General features: G+C 36.5%; 1 pseudogene; it reads right to left on the bottom strand.

Moving 5' to 3' along the window:
- Nucleotides 1-12497: 12497 nt before the first annotated feature.
- LOC122676731 lies at nt 12498-13255 on the bottom strand (annotated as a pseudogene).
- Nucleotides 13256-13514: the final 259 nt, after the last annotated feature.

Below are 13514 nucleotides of genomic sequence, written 5' to 3'. Positions count from 1 at the left end.
CTAGTCACTTGCTTCTTGCAACAACCCATTTTCCTTACAGTGAATGGAAGCATGAGGAGGGACGAGAAGGGAGAAAGGGAGATGAAGGACTTAGGCTGTTCCAGAAAGAGCTTTTAGGGTGTGGAAATATGTCTTTATCTTGCTGGGCAGCCTGTCCCCTGTAAGCTCTACCTTTCCCTCTAGAATTCACAGCAGGTGGGGAAAACCCTCCACCTGCCAGTGTCGCCTGGGGCTTCACTGGTTTTGCAAGCTTTCTGCTTGTCGCCTCTCCTAGCTCTGAAGGCAGCTCTGCTGACCTTGAGGGTCCAGGACACGGTGTTGATCCCAGGAAAGACAGTAATAGTTTTGTTGACAGATACTTTTCAACAGCTGTATGGTATCTGGGAGGCTGAGAGAAAAGGTGGGGGGAGAATGACTCAGGGTTAACCCCTTCTTGACCCCAACAGTATTCCCTTCATCAGAAACCCTTGCACTGATGGAATTTTCTTTGACTCCGAGAACTGGATTTTTTTTAAGAACAGACCCTCTTAGTCATTTTGTTACAAAAGCAAAGTAATGTTTATGATTCAGAAACATATGACACAAAATTTCAAAGCATCTGAAAGCACTGTACTTAGTAGAATACAGAATAAGGGGCTGCTCTAAGAATGAGATGACCCTGAAGTGCCCTGGGGTTCTATCATCTTGCATCTTCAAGGCATATTTGAGCTGCAGAAGATGAGATATGGGTCCTTAATTTGGGAGCGAGAACATAATTTATTCTGTCAAATTTCATTCCAGTGTTTATAGCAGTTAATATTCACATGTGGCTTACATGGCTATTTTCCTATCTTTTAACCATGTGGTATCATAGCCACGGCCTCTTTTTAAAAAGTATTAGAGTGCCTTAAATGCAAAACATTTTAAGTGCTAATCCACTGGGACCTTTTATAATGTGGAGGGATAAGGCAAACAACCCTTTACAAGCTGACTCTCCTGTCAGACTTTGCCTTCCAGCTTTGTATATTTTAGGGGCAAATTTATCTAGAATGTCTGAGTTAGTGTACTAAACTAGATATATAATAATGAGTTCTATGGAAAATTAGTCTATTTCATAGCAAAAATGCATCAGTAAAACTACAACTATATTCATTTGGTTTTTATATACAGTCACTAAGAATTTAGTGAAAGACACAACTGAAGCATTCTAGGGAATACTAAGCACTAATCACCTGTTAGGATCCCTGACATTGAGAAACTGCTCCCCAGAGATGCAGCCCACATCATTTAGAATTAGCTCTAACACAAGGCAGAAAACGATGATTCTCAAATAAATAACAAGCAATGGGAGGTCTCAGGAGATTGAGGTGTCAAACAGGAAATACAGTTTAGGCTTTGTGATTAGATTTGGTTTTGGTGCCACGCTCTGTCCCTTACTAGCTAGGTAACCTACATACTGTATTTAATTTCTCTGAACTTTATTTGCCTTATCTGACAAGTGAACATACCTAACAGTATACTGGTGAAACTTCTAGTAGAGTGCATCAACATCTGGTAGAGTGGATTTTCATAAATGATAGCTAAGAGTGGCAGGTGAAATTAAAGTGGTATGGTACACAAGTACTTGGTTCTGGAGAGATGTGAGATTTGAGCTGGACTTAGATGTGGGGACAGGGCATTCCAGGTGGCAAGGATGGTATTATCAGTGGTGTGGAATGGGATGAGAGCAGGCTGAGCACCTTTAGAAACTGAGACTTAGACTGAAGGGCTGGAATACAGGGCACACAGTTTGGAAAACTTACCCAATAGCACTCCAACTGGTTTCAATACTGGGGGATTGAAAGGTGGTCTGAAGAGCTGATAAAGGGCTGAGATTGTCATGTTAAGAAGGGTGGGTGTTATTTGGTTGACAATGGGGAGCCTGCCTGTGTTTTGGGGGATTACTCTAGTGACCTGGAGGCTGGATTGTAGGTGGTGAGAAGAAACTAAAGGCAGGGAATTCTAATAATTGTGCCTAAAGGTAAGCCCGAGGCTCTTTTTACTAAAGCAAAATAAGAAACATCACCTGTGGCTTGAAAGGGCTGACTCTCAAAGTAAGAGTCAGTAGGCTTTGTGCGATTGGCTCTTTGTTCTGATGGGGTGAATCATTTCCCCACAGTTGTGCTGATTTCCTACTGCCCATGGACAATCACTTGTTCATATTCTTACTTTATAACTTTGTCATCTTGAAAACACTACTAAGAAACAAACTCTAGGCCACTGGAAACTGAGCTTGGCTTATCCCAGGTGGCTTATTGGAAATACAGAAACTTGAAACCTCTGATTTTGTAGGTCTGAGGTGAATCCAGGAAACTTCTTTTTCTGAAAGCTTCCCAGATGACTCAATGGTCAGCCAGGTTCCAGTACCACTGTGCTAAATTTAAACTTGCTCAGCAAGCCTATTTCTTAGCCATTTTGGAGTCTATAGAAACCTATCACATTATTGAGCCCCTAAAAGTGGTCCCATGAATATTTAGCACACAGAACTGAAGTGTTATAATGAGGGCAGAGAGAGACACTCAACTTTAGGGAAATTATAGCTGCAAAACGCCTAGCTGGAACCCAGGGCAATCTTTGTAAAGAGCAATTTCAGCTTCTGTTCAGGCAGGGGGCAGGGCTGGAAGCCTAGAGCAGCACTTTCCTTGATTGATTGCCCTGTAACTTGAGGCCTGACTTTGACCTGAGGGTTAGAGCATTGAGTCTACCAACTTGCAAATTATTAAAATATTGTTAAGGGGCAGGCAGGTATTCTCATAGAACTGCATTCTTTTCAGTGAGAGGACTACAATCTGATCTCCAAAGTTAGTATATCCTTCATAAGTAATTAAAAGAAATCTGAATGAAAATAGAGATACTTTTAAGTTAGTAAAAATATATTTTTTTAATGTTAAGAACTAAGGCTATTAACACTGATGAGATCACAATGACCCAAACGTTTTGAAGAGCAGTTTAGAATTTACATCAAGACCCCTAAATAACTCATTTCATTTGACTCAGTAATTTCATGCCCTGTAAATATACCTTAAAAGTTATCCGAAATTCTAAAAAAAGATAACTGCACAAAGATGTTTATTGCAGAGCAATTCATAAATGTGAAGTAACTAAAAGTCCTACAATAAAGAAATAGTAAAGTCAATAAATTGATGAAATTTTAGGCAGTCATAAAAAAATGATGTGACATTTGGTATATATCATCATGAGAAAAAGCTTATGATACAATGTAAATGAAATAAGTTAAATGAAAAAAATTATATACGTTAGAATTACAACTACATAAATAAGAAGCATGTTTATAACAGACTGGAGGCATGTGCACAAAAATATTACCAGTGTTCAGATGGTGGGATTATGGATTATTCTTTCTTCTCGTTCCTAGAATGTACAGGTGTTTGTAGTACTTTCAGTCTTTAAAATTAAATATATTTACATATTCACAAACAAAGTAGGAGATTGGATCACAGTCCCCTCAGTGAGCCAGCAGTAAATTGAGGCAAGTATCTAGATAAGCCAGCAGAGTACAATTTCCCTCCCTCCATTCCTCAGGAATGGAGTACCACACTATTTTCTGAAGAATGGTATCTGGTTTTGTTACACCCTTCTGAGTTTAAAAATCAAAACAAAGCAAAAAACAAATTAACAGGAAAAAATTCCCCCAAACAACCTTATTTCTCCTCCTCACCATTTTCTACAGGGCTTATATCAGGAGAGGTCATTACATTTTTAAACATTTTTTTGTTTTCTCTGTTGAAAGGTCTTTCCCTGCCTTACTTGAACATGAGATATATGCATTATCTGGATTAAAATCTAGATCTGGGTAGGCTTTTCAAAGACATCCAGGAGAAAGAAGCATCTGGGGCAAGTGTGTAACGTTAAATAAGGTCATGCTTGCTGTTGTTGGTGATCTCGCCCACATGACAAGGTCCTATTTTTAACTGAGACAATTGGTGAATGACTCAGGAAGGCCTCTGAAGCCAAATGGCAGCTTGGAGGAAAAGAACTCGCTATTAAGTGAGGTGAAAATAACTAATGCAATCAGCTGAAACTGCCCATTTTATGCTTTCAGTATACCTGGCAACCAACTAATGCCATCATAAACCCAGTTTAAAAAGGTCTCACTCTAGATATAGGCATGTTGCTAGTTAAGTACTCTTTTCTTTCTTGTTCAGAAAATAATACTGTGGGAAAATAATTTTGGAAAATGCTAAACAATAAACCTCCTTTTGGATGTTTATAGTATAAATTTGTATAATAGAGATTGTTTTTGAATGGATTTCATTGCAGATTATTCATTTTTGTGGAGGTGGGAATACATGGGGAGCAAAACATATAGAATGTTCCAAGGAACACACTCTGGGACTGATCTAGTGTGATACCCTCATTTCACAGATGAGAAGACTAGAGACCTAGCGTGTTCTAATAACTTGCCCAAGAGCACCCAGCTGGTAAATACAAGAACTAGGGCTAGAACTCTATTACATTTACCCATACCACCAGACTGTGTCTGTCATCTCACACAGACTATGCTGTTACACAGAATCCACAGTAGATGTATCATTAGATCTACAATGGGTGGGTCCACTAATACTGCCACTATTATTCTTGGATTTAATTTTCTACTTAAAATCTTTGTAGTCTCTGGAGTTCTCAAAAGTCCCATCTGCCACAAACATAATTTGTTACTCTTTGAACAGGAGGTGCTTCCTACAGACAGGTCATTTTATTATTATTATTAAGGCCCTATGGCGGGTGAAGCACAGAACTGGGACTTGAGGCAAAGCTTCTACTGCCACATTGAGCTTTCTTTCTGAGCTAATTTTAAAAGCAGTGAACCTCTTTGTGGTAATTAAGGGAATTTCAGACTGGGGTTGGCCAGGAGAGGAGACCTGTCTTTCGTAAACCTAGGTGAAGTGATCCCATAGAGCGGGAGGGGAAGAGGCCATACCTATTGCTGCAATAATGGTAACCAAGGAAATTTAACTCTGCAAAAGCACTTTAACTGTGTTGTCTCAAAGACTGCTTTAAATATCCAAAGTCTAGAAAACTCTCTCTTTACATCCCCGTGAAGTCCATACTGTGTCACTTTTTCTTCACAGGTTTGAGGGGTAGTTGAGACATCAGCATGTCAATGTCATGTTGTTTTGCTTTGGTAAGAGACAGCTTCAAGGGCAAACTCAATGGCACAGCGTCTCAGCAAGGGCTTTGGGTTAGGGCTTAGGAAGGTCACATGTCTTACTTTCAGAGAGGGGGGAGAAAGCTGAAAATCAGCTCAATAACTCAGCTGTAAGAAGAGTGGCTGCTTCCAGGCAGTACGTTGTAGGGGCTGGGGTGCTTGGGGGTGGGGAGCACTCTTAATTTAGGTCTAGAGTCATCATTATGTATTAAGTGCCTGTAGACTTTTGTCTAAATTTTAATAAGCTACCTATATGTTTGGCTGAGTTGATTGAATCCACCTGAATAATTTCCTGCCTATTTCAGCAGCATTAATCATATGTACTGTTTCCTGACACTTTTACTAATGTGGTATAGGACATGGACAAAAGCTGTAGTTTTTCTTTTTGCTGTGCCTAAAATATCCATATAGACTCATACAGATGACTGGCACTTGAAATAGAGAAGAAAGTATATATTTCTATTTTAAATGGCCAAGGTGTAGGTGAACTCTACCATGAGGTACTGAGGAAAAGCATTAATTGAATAATCTAATTGCATGAGAGCAATCAAAAGATGTATCTCTTGGTCTTCATAAAAGCACAATAAGGAAACAGATAAAGCTCAGAGAGACCAAATAACTTTTCTCAAGGTCACATAAATAATAAAGGTGACTTTAGAATTCAAATTCAGTCTGAAATTTTTCCTTGCACCAAGCTCTGTGAAAATTAAACTCTCCTGAGCACAGCTTTTATCTGTCAGTGAAGATTCTGCAGACACTTCAGAAATGTTCAGGACCTCAGATGATTGCTCCAAATGTTAAGTATTATATTGTAGATGTATTCACATATACATCTTTACATATAATACGTATTATATGATATTGTATTTGTAGCACAAAAATGCTTGTTATTTACTTTCATTAACAGAAATTTGTATTATAAAGCATTTTCAGCATGGATAAAATTCTAGATTGTTTATCCCAGGTGAATAAAGGTACAGTACTAACTCAGAACTTGATAGCCTTTAAAAGTCAACGTGAGACCCTTGCCTTCATTTGTAAGGTTAGGATAACAATATTTGATCCTATTTGTGATGCCATAGCGAGGGATGTTATTAAAGGAATTTGGGCTCACATGAAAACAAACAAATTTGTGATGATAAAAGCATCCCATGAGTTTGTCAAGGGACCAGTTTTTGCAAATTTCCCAACCTGGTAAACTTCTTAGGAGTCATGAAAAATGCATATAAAAATGGGGATTAACATTTTGAATGTGCCTGTAGAAATACTTCATATGGGAAAACGTCTTAGTGGTTTTATTATGTTGAATAAAGCCAAAGAAGGATTATTTTTACATAAAGCCTCTCACCTAACTAGGACCACCTGGTGTACAATTGTGTCCCATAAACCAGTGATGTCCCAAATCCCCTTCCAAAACAAAAGTCACATTGCTGAGATTAATTCTGTTCTAATTGGAAGGCACAGTCAGTTCTCCTTTCATACTCTGGGGGGCTGCATGCTGCAATCTTTAAAATGTACAAGCCCAGACACTGGCCACTTAACTTTCCACTAGCTTTCTTTCCTTTTTCTAGCTCGTAAAGTGATTAGGTATCTTACCAATTGGTTGAGTTTCTCGAAGAGCAGTCTCTATGCGTACTGACAGCTAGTATGTGTAGCTGGTGAAGAGACTTCAATTTTACTGATGGACTTCTTGTAAATAGCTACTAGCTACTGTGTATTTCTTGGTATAAAGTGCTACCGGCATTATTAGAAATTACAAATTAGAGGTTTATCTGAGTTTTCTCTTCATGAACAAAATACTTAATTAGATGATTCTTAAAGCAGTTAAAAATCTCTTATAGTTCCCTTGGTACATGTGATCAAAATTATGTGTACTCTATTGAAAAATGTAGGTACACACATTTTCAGGTGATTCTTAGTCTTCTGAGAGCCCATCACTCCATTAACCCTTGAGAATTCCTGTTTTACAATACCTACACATACACACAGCAATATTGTTATCAATAACTAACATTTACACATATTAAACTTGGCATAATTGGTAAAACAGTCAACCTCAAAGATCTAAATGTTTACATATGTATACCTATGACTGATTCATGTTGCTGTTTGGCAGAAACCAACACAATACTGAAAAGCAATTATCCTCTCTATTAAAATAAATTAATTTTAAAAAAAGCAAACAAGAATAAATAAATGGGAACTAGCCAAACTTAAAAGCTTTTGCATAGCAAAGGAAACCATAAACAAAATGAAAAGATAACCAATGGATTGGAAGGAAATATTTACAAATGACACAACTGATGATGGGTTAATTTCCAAAATATATAAACAGCTCACACAACTCAATTAAAAACACACACACACACACAATCAAAAAGTGGGCAGAAGACTAAACAGACATTACTCCAAAGAAGATATATAGATGGTCAATAGGCACATGAAAAAAAGATGTCTGACATTGCTATTTATTAGAGAAATGCCAGTCAAAACCACAGTGAGGTATCATCTCACATTGATCAAAATGTCCATCATCAAAAAGTCTACAAACAATAAATTTTCAGGAGGGTATTGAGAAAAGGGAACCCTCCTACACTGTTGGTGAGAATGGAAATTGGTACAGCCACTATGGATAACAGTATGGAGGTTCCTTAAAAACTAAAATAAAAGTCATCATATGATTCAGCAATCCCACACCTATGCATATATCTGGAAAATATGAAAGGTCTATTTTGAAAAGACACATGCACCCCAATTTTCATAGCTGTACTATTTACAATAACTAAGACATGGAAACAATCTTAGTGTCTATCAACAGATGAATGAATAAAGAAAATATCATATACACAAACGCACACACACAATGGAATATTGCTCAGCCATAAAAAGAATGCAGTAATGTCATTTGCAGCAACATAGAAGAACCTAGAGAATATCATACTAAGGAAGTAGGTCAAATGGAAAAAAGGCAAATATTATATGATAGCACTTACACGTGGACTCTAAGAATTAATACAAATGAATTTATTTATAAAACAGACTTTTAGACATAAATAGAAAACAAACTTATGGTTAGGAATATGCAACCCACGTCTCCTGCATCTCCTACATTGGCAGGCAGATACTTTACCGACCGAGTCATCAGGGAAGGCCAATTAACAGACACACTACTATATATAAAATAAATAAACAAGAGGATTTACTGTATAGCACAAGGAACTATTTCGATGTCTTATAATAATGGAGAATGACCTGAAAAACTGTGTATATATAATTGAATTACTTTGTTGTCTACCTGAAACTAACACAATATTATAAACCAACTATACTTTATTTTTTAAAAAAGGAAGACTTTTTAAAAAAGAATTTCTGGATTGAGATGGACAAATTTGCAGAGAAGAGTCTCCTACATATTTCCTCTGTGTGTGGGTATCTGGGTGTGTATGTGTATGCGCAGGTGAGTGTGTATATGCATATTTGTGTGTGTGGGTGTTTGTGTGTGTGGGTAGGTGTATACAGATTTATCAAGTATAACATTTTGCTATATTTACTCTCTTCATATATACACAAATGTGCATATGAATATGAACCCTTATATATAACCATGACATCACTACCACACTCAAGAAAACATTCTGAAATTTCTGCAACTGTCTCAGAATGTCCCTATATTTTTCTCAATTCCAGAATTCAATCAACGGTAACAGTCTGCATTTAGTTGTAATGTCTCTTTAATTTCCTTACATTTAGAAGAGTTTCCTGATAGCTTTGATTTGTCTTTCATAATGTTAACATATTTGAAGAGTCCAGAGAAGTTGTGTTGTAGAATGCTCCACAATGTCTTTATGCTTAGATTCAGGTTATATCTTCTTGGTAAGAGGGCTCCACAGGTGATGTGGGAACTGACTCTTCAGCACAGCTCTTGCTGTTTTTGGATCACTCACAATGAACATAGTATCAAGTTCCTCACCCTTTAGGCACTGTTAAGACAACATTAATTGCACATAAGATATCACACACAAAAAAAAAAAAAAAAAAAAAGATATCACACACACACACACAAAGTATACACTCAAAAAGATCAGATTTTTTAAATGTATCTATTTCTAAGGTTTGCCACAGATCCCATGAGGATATTTTGGAAGGCAGTATGAATCCATTATTTCACTGGCCCCAGCCTTGGAAGGTTTTCATTAAAAGGGAGGGGTTCACCAAGAGGATTAAGGTGTCTGGAGGCCTATGGACTTCGATGATAGAAAACCTGAAATCTGTGGAGGGTCAATGAGAACAAAGAAGAACCTGATCAAAGGAAAGAAAAAGTTAAGGAAACCAGGGAATAGGTGAGAGAGGTGATGTGGACCAGGGTAGACTGACAAGGTACTTTGAAACTCAAAGAATTCTAGCTGCAATGTTTAGTAAATCTTTTGGTAGTTTACTAGGATTTGCCCTTGGAAAACTTTATCTTTTTGTTTCTAAGAAATTTAAAAAAAAAAAAAAAAAAGGAGGAGAGGGCTTGAAAAGCCTCTTGGACAGAAAATAGCACTGAGAGAAACAATATTTTGATGAGTTAGTGCTAAATGAATTAGAAACATGTGGACTGAATTTCCCTTGAAATACAAATGGATTGAATAATTAATGGAAAAAGCACTTGGCAAAATGTACTTGAGGTTTTTATTGAACCCAAACCAAAACATTTGAAAATATTTTGAAATATGTGAAAAGTACAATATACATCTGGATTTGCCCAACTCTAGTAAGGATACAGGAAATATTATTTTTATTTAACATTTATATGATAGCTGCAGTGTGCCTCAATCCTAAGGTATTTCATACAACAGCCCTGTGGTCTGGGTCATAATTATTATTTTCATTTGGGGCAAGAAATTTACCAGTACTTGCACAGAGAGCTTCAAGTACCACCTTCTATTGGTCTGTGTTCTTTAGAAATTTTTGTTAGTAGGAATACTGAACTAGAAGACACAGAACTTGAGTCCAAGTCCTGGATTTAATTCTTATTGGACCAATCACATTGTTAATCATTTTGGTAGATTTTATCATTATGTAGCTTCTCCCTTTTCCCTACTAACACATTTTGATTTATAAACTATTATGCCACGTAGTAATAACTATCACTGTATTTGGTTTTTTTGTTTGTTTGTTTGTTTTTGTTTTTTTGGGTGACTGTCTGCCAAATATATCTGTAGTAAGAAGTACAATGACTTCCCAAAGATGCCCCTGTCCTAAACCCTGGAGCCTGTGAATATTACAAATCAAAGAGGAATTAAGGGAGCAGATGGATTCAAGATTGCTAATTAGATAACCTTAAAATAGTGAGATTCTTCTGGGTAAAGTAATCACAGTGGTCCTTAAAAGTAGAAGTGGGAGGAAAAGGAAGAGAGAGACAGAGATGTAATGGCAGAAGTCTGAATGATGGGATAACAGAAGGACTCAACCAGTGTTGCTGTCTTTGAGGATGGAGAGGGAGGGTCATGACCCAAGGAAGATAGCCTCTAGAAGCTGGCAAACACAAGGAGCCTCCAGAAAAGAACGCTGCCCTGCCTACACCTCAATTTTAGCTAAGTCCCATGTTGAACCTTTAATCTACAGAACTTTTAGATAGTAAATTAGTTTTCCTCTAAGTCACTAAATTTGTGGTAATTTGTCAAAGTGGCAACAGAAAACAAACATATATGAATACCTTTCATTTTGAACCATTCTGTGCATGAACAATATTTACAACAGCTAGTTTCTTAAAATCAGTTTCATAATCTTTGTCTTTTAGTAGCTATGTGATTCCATTCACATTTATTATGATTCATGATCTATTTGAACTATTTCTGGCATAGTATTTTGTCTTTTATATCCTATTTTTATTTCTTTTCTGCTTTCAGTTCTTTAGACATATTTTTAATTCTTTTTTTTCCTTTACTGGGTTGAAAAATTATATAATTTATTTATATTATTTTGGTGGTAAACTTACAATAAAAAAATAAGCTACTTTTTACTGAACTGTAATACACATACAGAAAAATCCAGGTCATAATTGTACAATGAAATGAAGTATCATAAAATGAACACAGTCATGTCATATCAAGTAACTTTTATCAAGAAATAGAATATTCCTCATATCCTAGAAGTCCCCTTGATGCCCCTCCAAAGCACTACTCCTCTTCCTTCCTCCTCAAAGGTCAATACTTGTAACTTCAAAAAAGCCAATAAATTAGTTTTTCCAGTTTTAGCATTTTTTTTTTAATGAGATAATAGGGTATTATATATTCTTTCTTGTGAGATTAATTGATTTTGTTGTGAAATGTTGTATTTCATTCATTTCCACTGCCATATATTGTCCTATGTGCATCCAAAGAGATGCATAAGAATGTTCAAAGCAATATTATTCATAACAGCCCCAAACTGGAAACAAGCTAAATGTCTAGCAACAATAAAGTGGATACATACATCTTGGTACATTCATATCTTTACATTTTTAACATCCACAATTAAAGTTAACCAATATCTTTATGTGTGTTTTTAAACAATAGAACTTTAGGACAGTTTAACTCTTTGATATTATTACTGCCTAGAATTTTAGTTCCAAATTAATATAAACTTGATCCCTACTGGTCATTATAATTTTTAAAACAGGTAGTAAATATTTAGCATGTGTAGCAATTTCTTTGCTTACTTGTACATCTTGTTTTTTCTATTCTTTCACATTGCATTTCATCTTGTTAAAGTTTTATCCTTTCGTAATTCTCTTAGCACAGATATGGAAATAGTAACTGCAGTCTTTTTATGCCTGAAAATGTAATTTCTGTGCTCACTCTTTAAGGATGTTTTAGCTGCTTATAGAATTCGGCCCTTTTGAGATGTTTATTCCACTTTAAACTGGCATCTGTTGATGAGAATTCTACCTTCCTACTGCCATTCCGTTGTAAGTAACCTGTTGTTTGGTAGGTTTTTGAGGGTTTTAATGCTTTACACCTATCTAGGTATGGATTTATTGCTATTTATCCTGTTCAAAACTCTGTGATTCTTCAATCTATGGAATCATATCTTTCTTTAGTTCTGGAAAATTATATCCATTGTCTTTTCCAAAGTTTTCTCTTTACTCTTTCTGTTGTTTCCTTCTGAAATTTGAAAAAAACAAAACAAAATTTCAATTCTTCTTTCTTTGTTGTCTCTTAATTTCCTCTATCCCATTATCCTTTCCCTGCTGCTTTTCTATGTGATGCCCTTAGATTTGCTTTCTAAAGCACCGGTTTTTATCTCTATCTGTATAGAGTTTTTTTTTTTTTTCTAATGTCTGATCTTATCTATTTGTTACTCTTAGAACAATCTGTTTTTGACTGGACTCAGAAGTAGAAGCTGTCAGAGAGGACAGCCTCCATCTCTTGGCAATCTGTTTCTGCTGTTTTTCTTTGGCTTCCTTCATTCTCTTGGCCAAAAGTTTAGCATATTCTGCAGCCTCTTCTTTGTTTTTCTTAGTATGCTGTTTCTTCAGACCAATTCCACCCGCGTTTGTGTTGCAGAACTCGTGGAATCACGAGACGCTGAATCTTGGGTGCTTTAGTCCTAGGTTTCTTACCTTCTTTGTTTAGGGGCTTTCGCACAACATACTGGCGGACATCATCTTCTTTAGAGATTGAAAAGTTTGCGGATTCTGCTAGTTCTTTTGGGATCAAGGCAATGAGGCACTATAGTATCAGTGAGTCCAGGAATATTCTTCTTCCTTTTTTCATGATACCAAATTGAGAACACTCAGATTGGCATCCACAATGCAAGCCCGTACAGATTTGTCCTTTCTCTCTCCAGTCCTCCTTGGTCTGTAACAGGAATGCCCCTTACTCAGCAGCAGGCAACTCGGCCATGGGTCAAGACACCCTGCTTCATGGGGAAACCCTGCTTGTCGTTCCCATCACTGATCTGGACCACATAACCCTTCCATTCTTCAGCCAGCATCAGCAGCAGCTTCTGTGTCCATATGCTTCTCGTAGAAAGTACGAAGTTTTCATTCACTTCAATGAGCTTCTGGCAGCCAGTGGCTGGGAAAGAGATGTTCAGCTTCATTCTGAAGTGGCTGATAGCCTCCAAGGTGCCACGATAAAGAGTAGAGTTGTTCTTTAAGCCATACATTCAGCTTTTCATATCAATGACTATATTTCCCATTTATAGAAAACTATTTACAAAAAAAAAAAAAAGAAAACTATTTACTTATTAATCATATTAATTTTTTCTTTCTTTTAAAAATATTCTGTTTCTACTTTATGTTGCCTCAATTCCTTGTTATCTGTGACCATTTCAGATGTATTTATAGTTCCCTTTAGAT

The sequence above is a fragment of the Cervus elaphus genome, chromosome 20 (genome assembly GCF_910594005.1).
Source record: "Cervus elaphus chromosome 20, mCerEla1.1, whole genome shotgun sequence".
In the NCBI taxonomy this organism is placed as follows: domain Eukaryota; kingdom Metazoa; phylum Chordata; class Mammalia; order Artiodactyla; family Cervidae; genus Cervus; species Cervus elaphus.
This window is presented reverse-complemented; position numbering and strand designations above follow the sequence as displayed.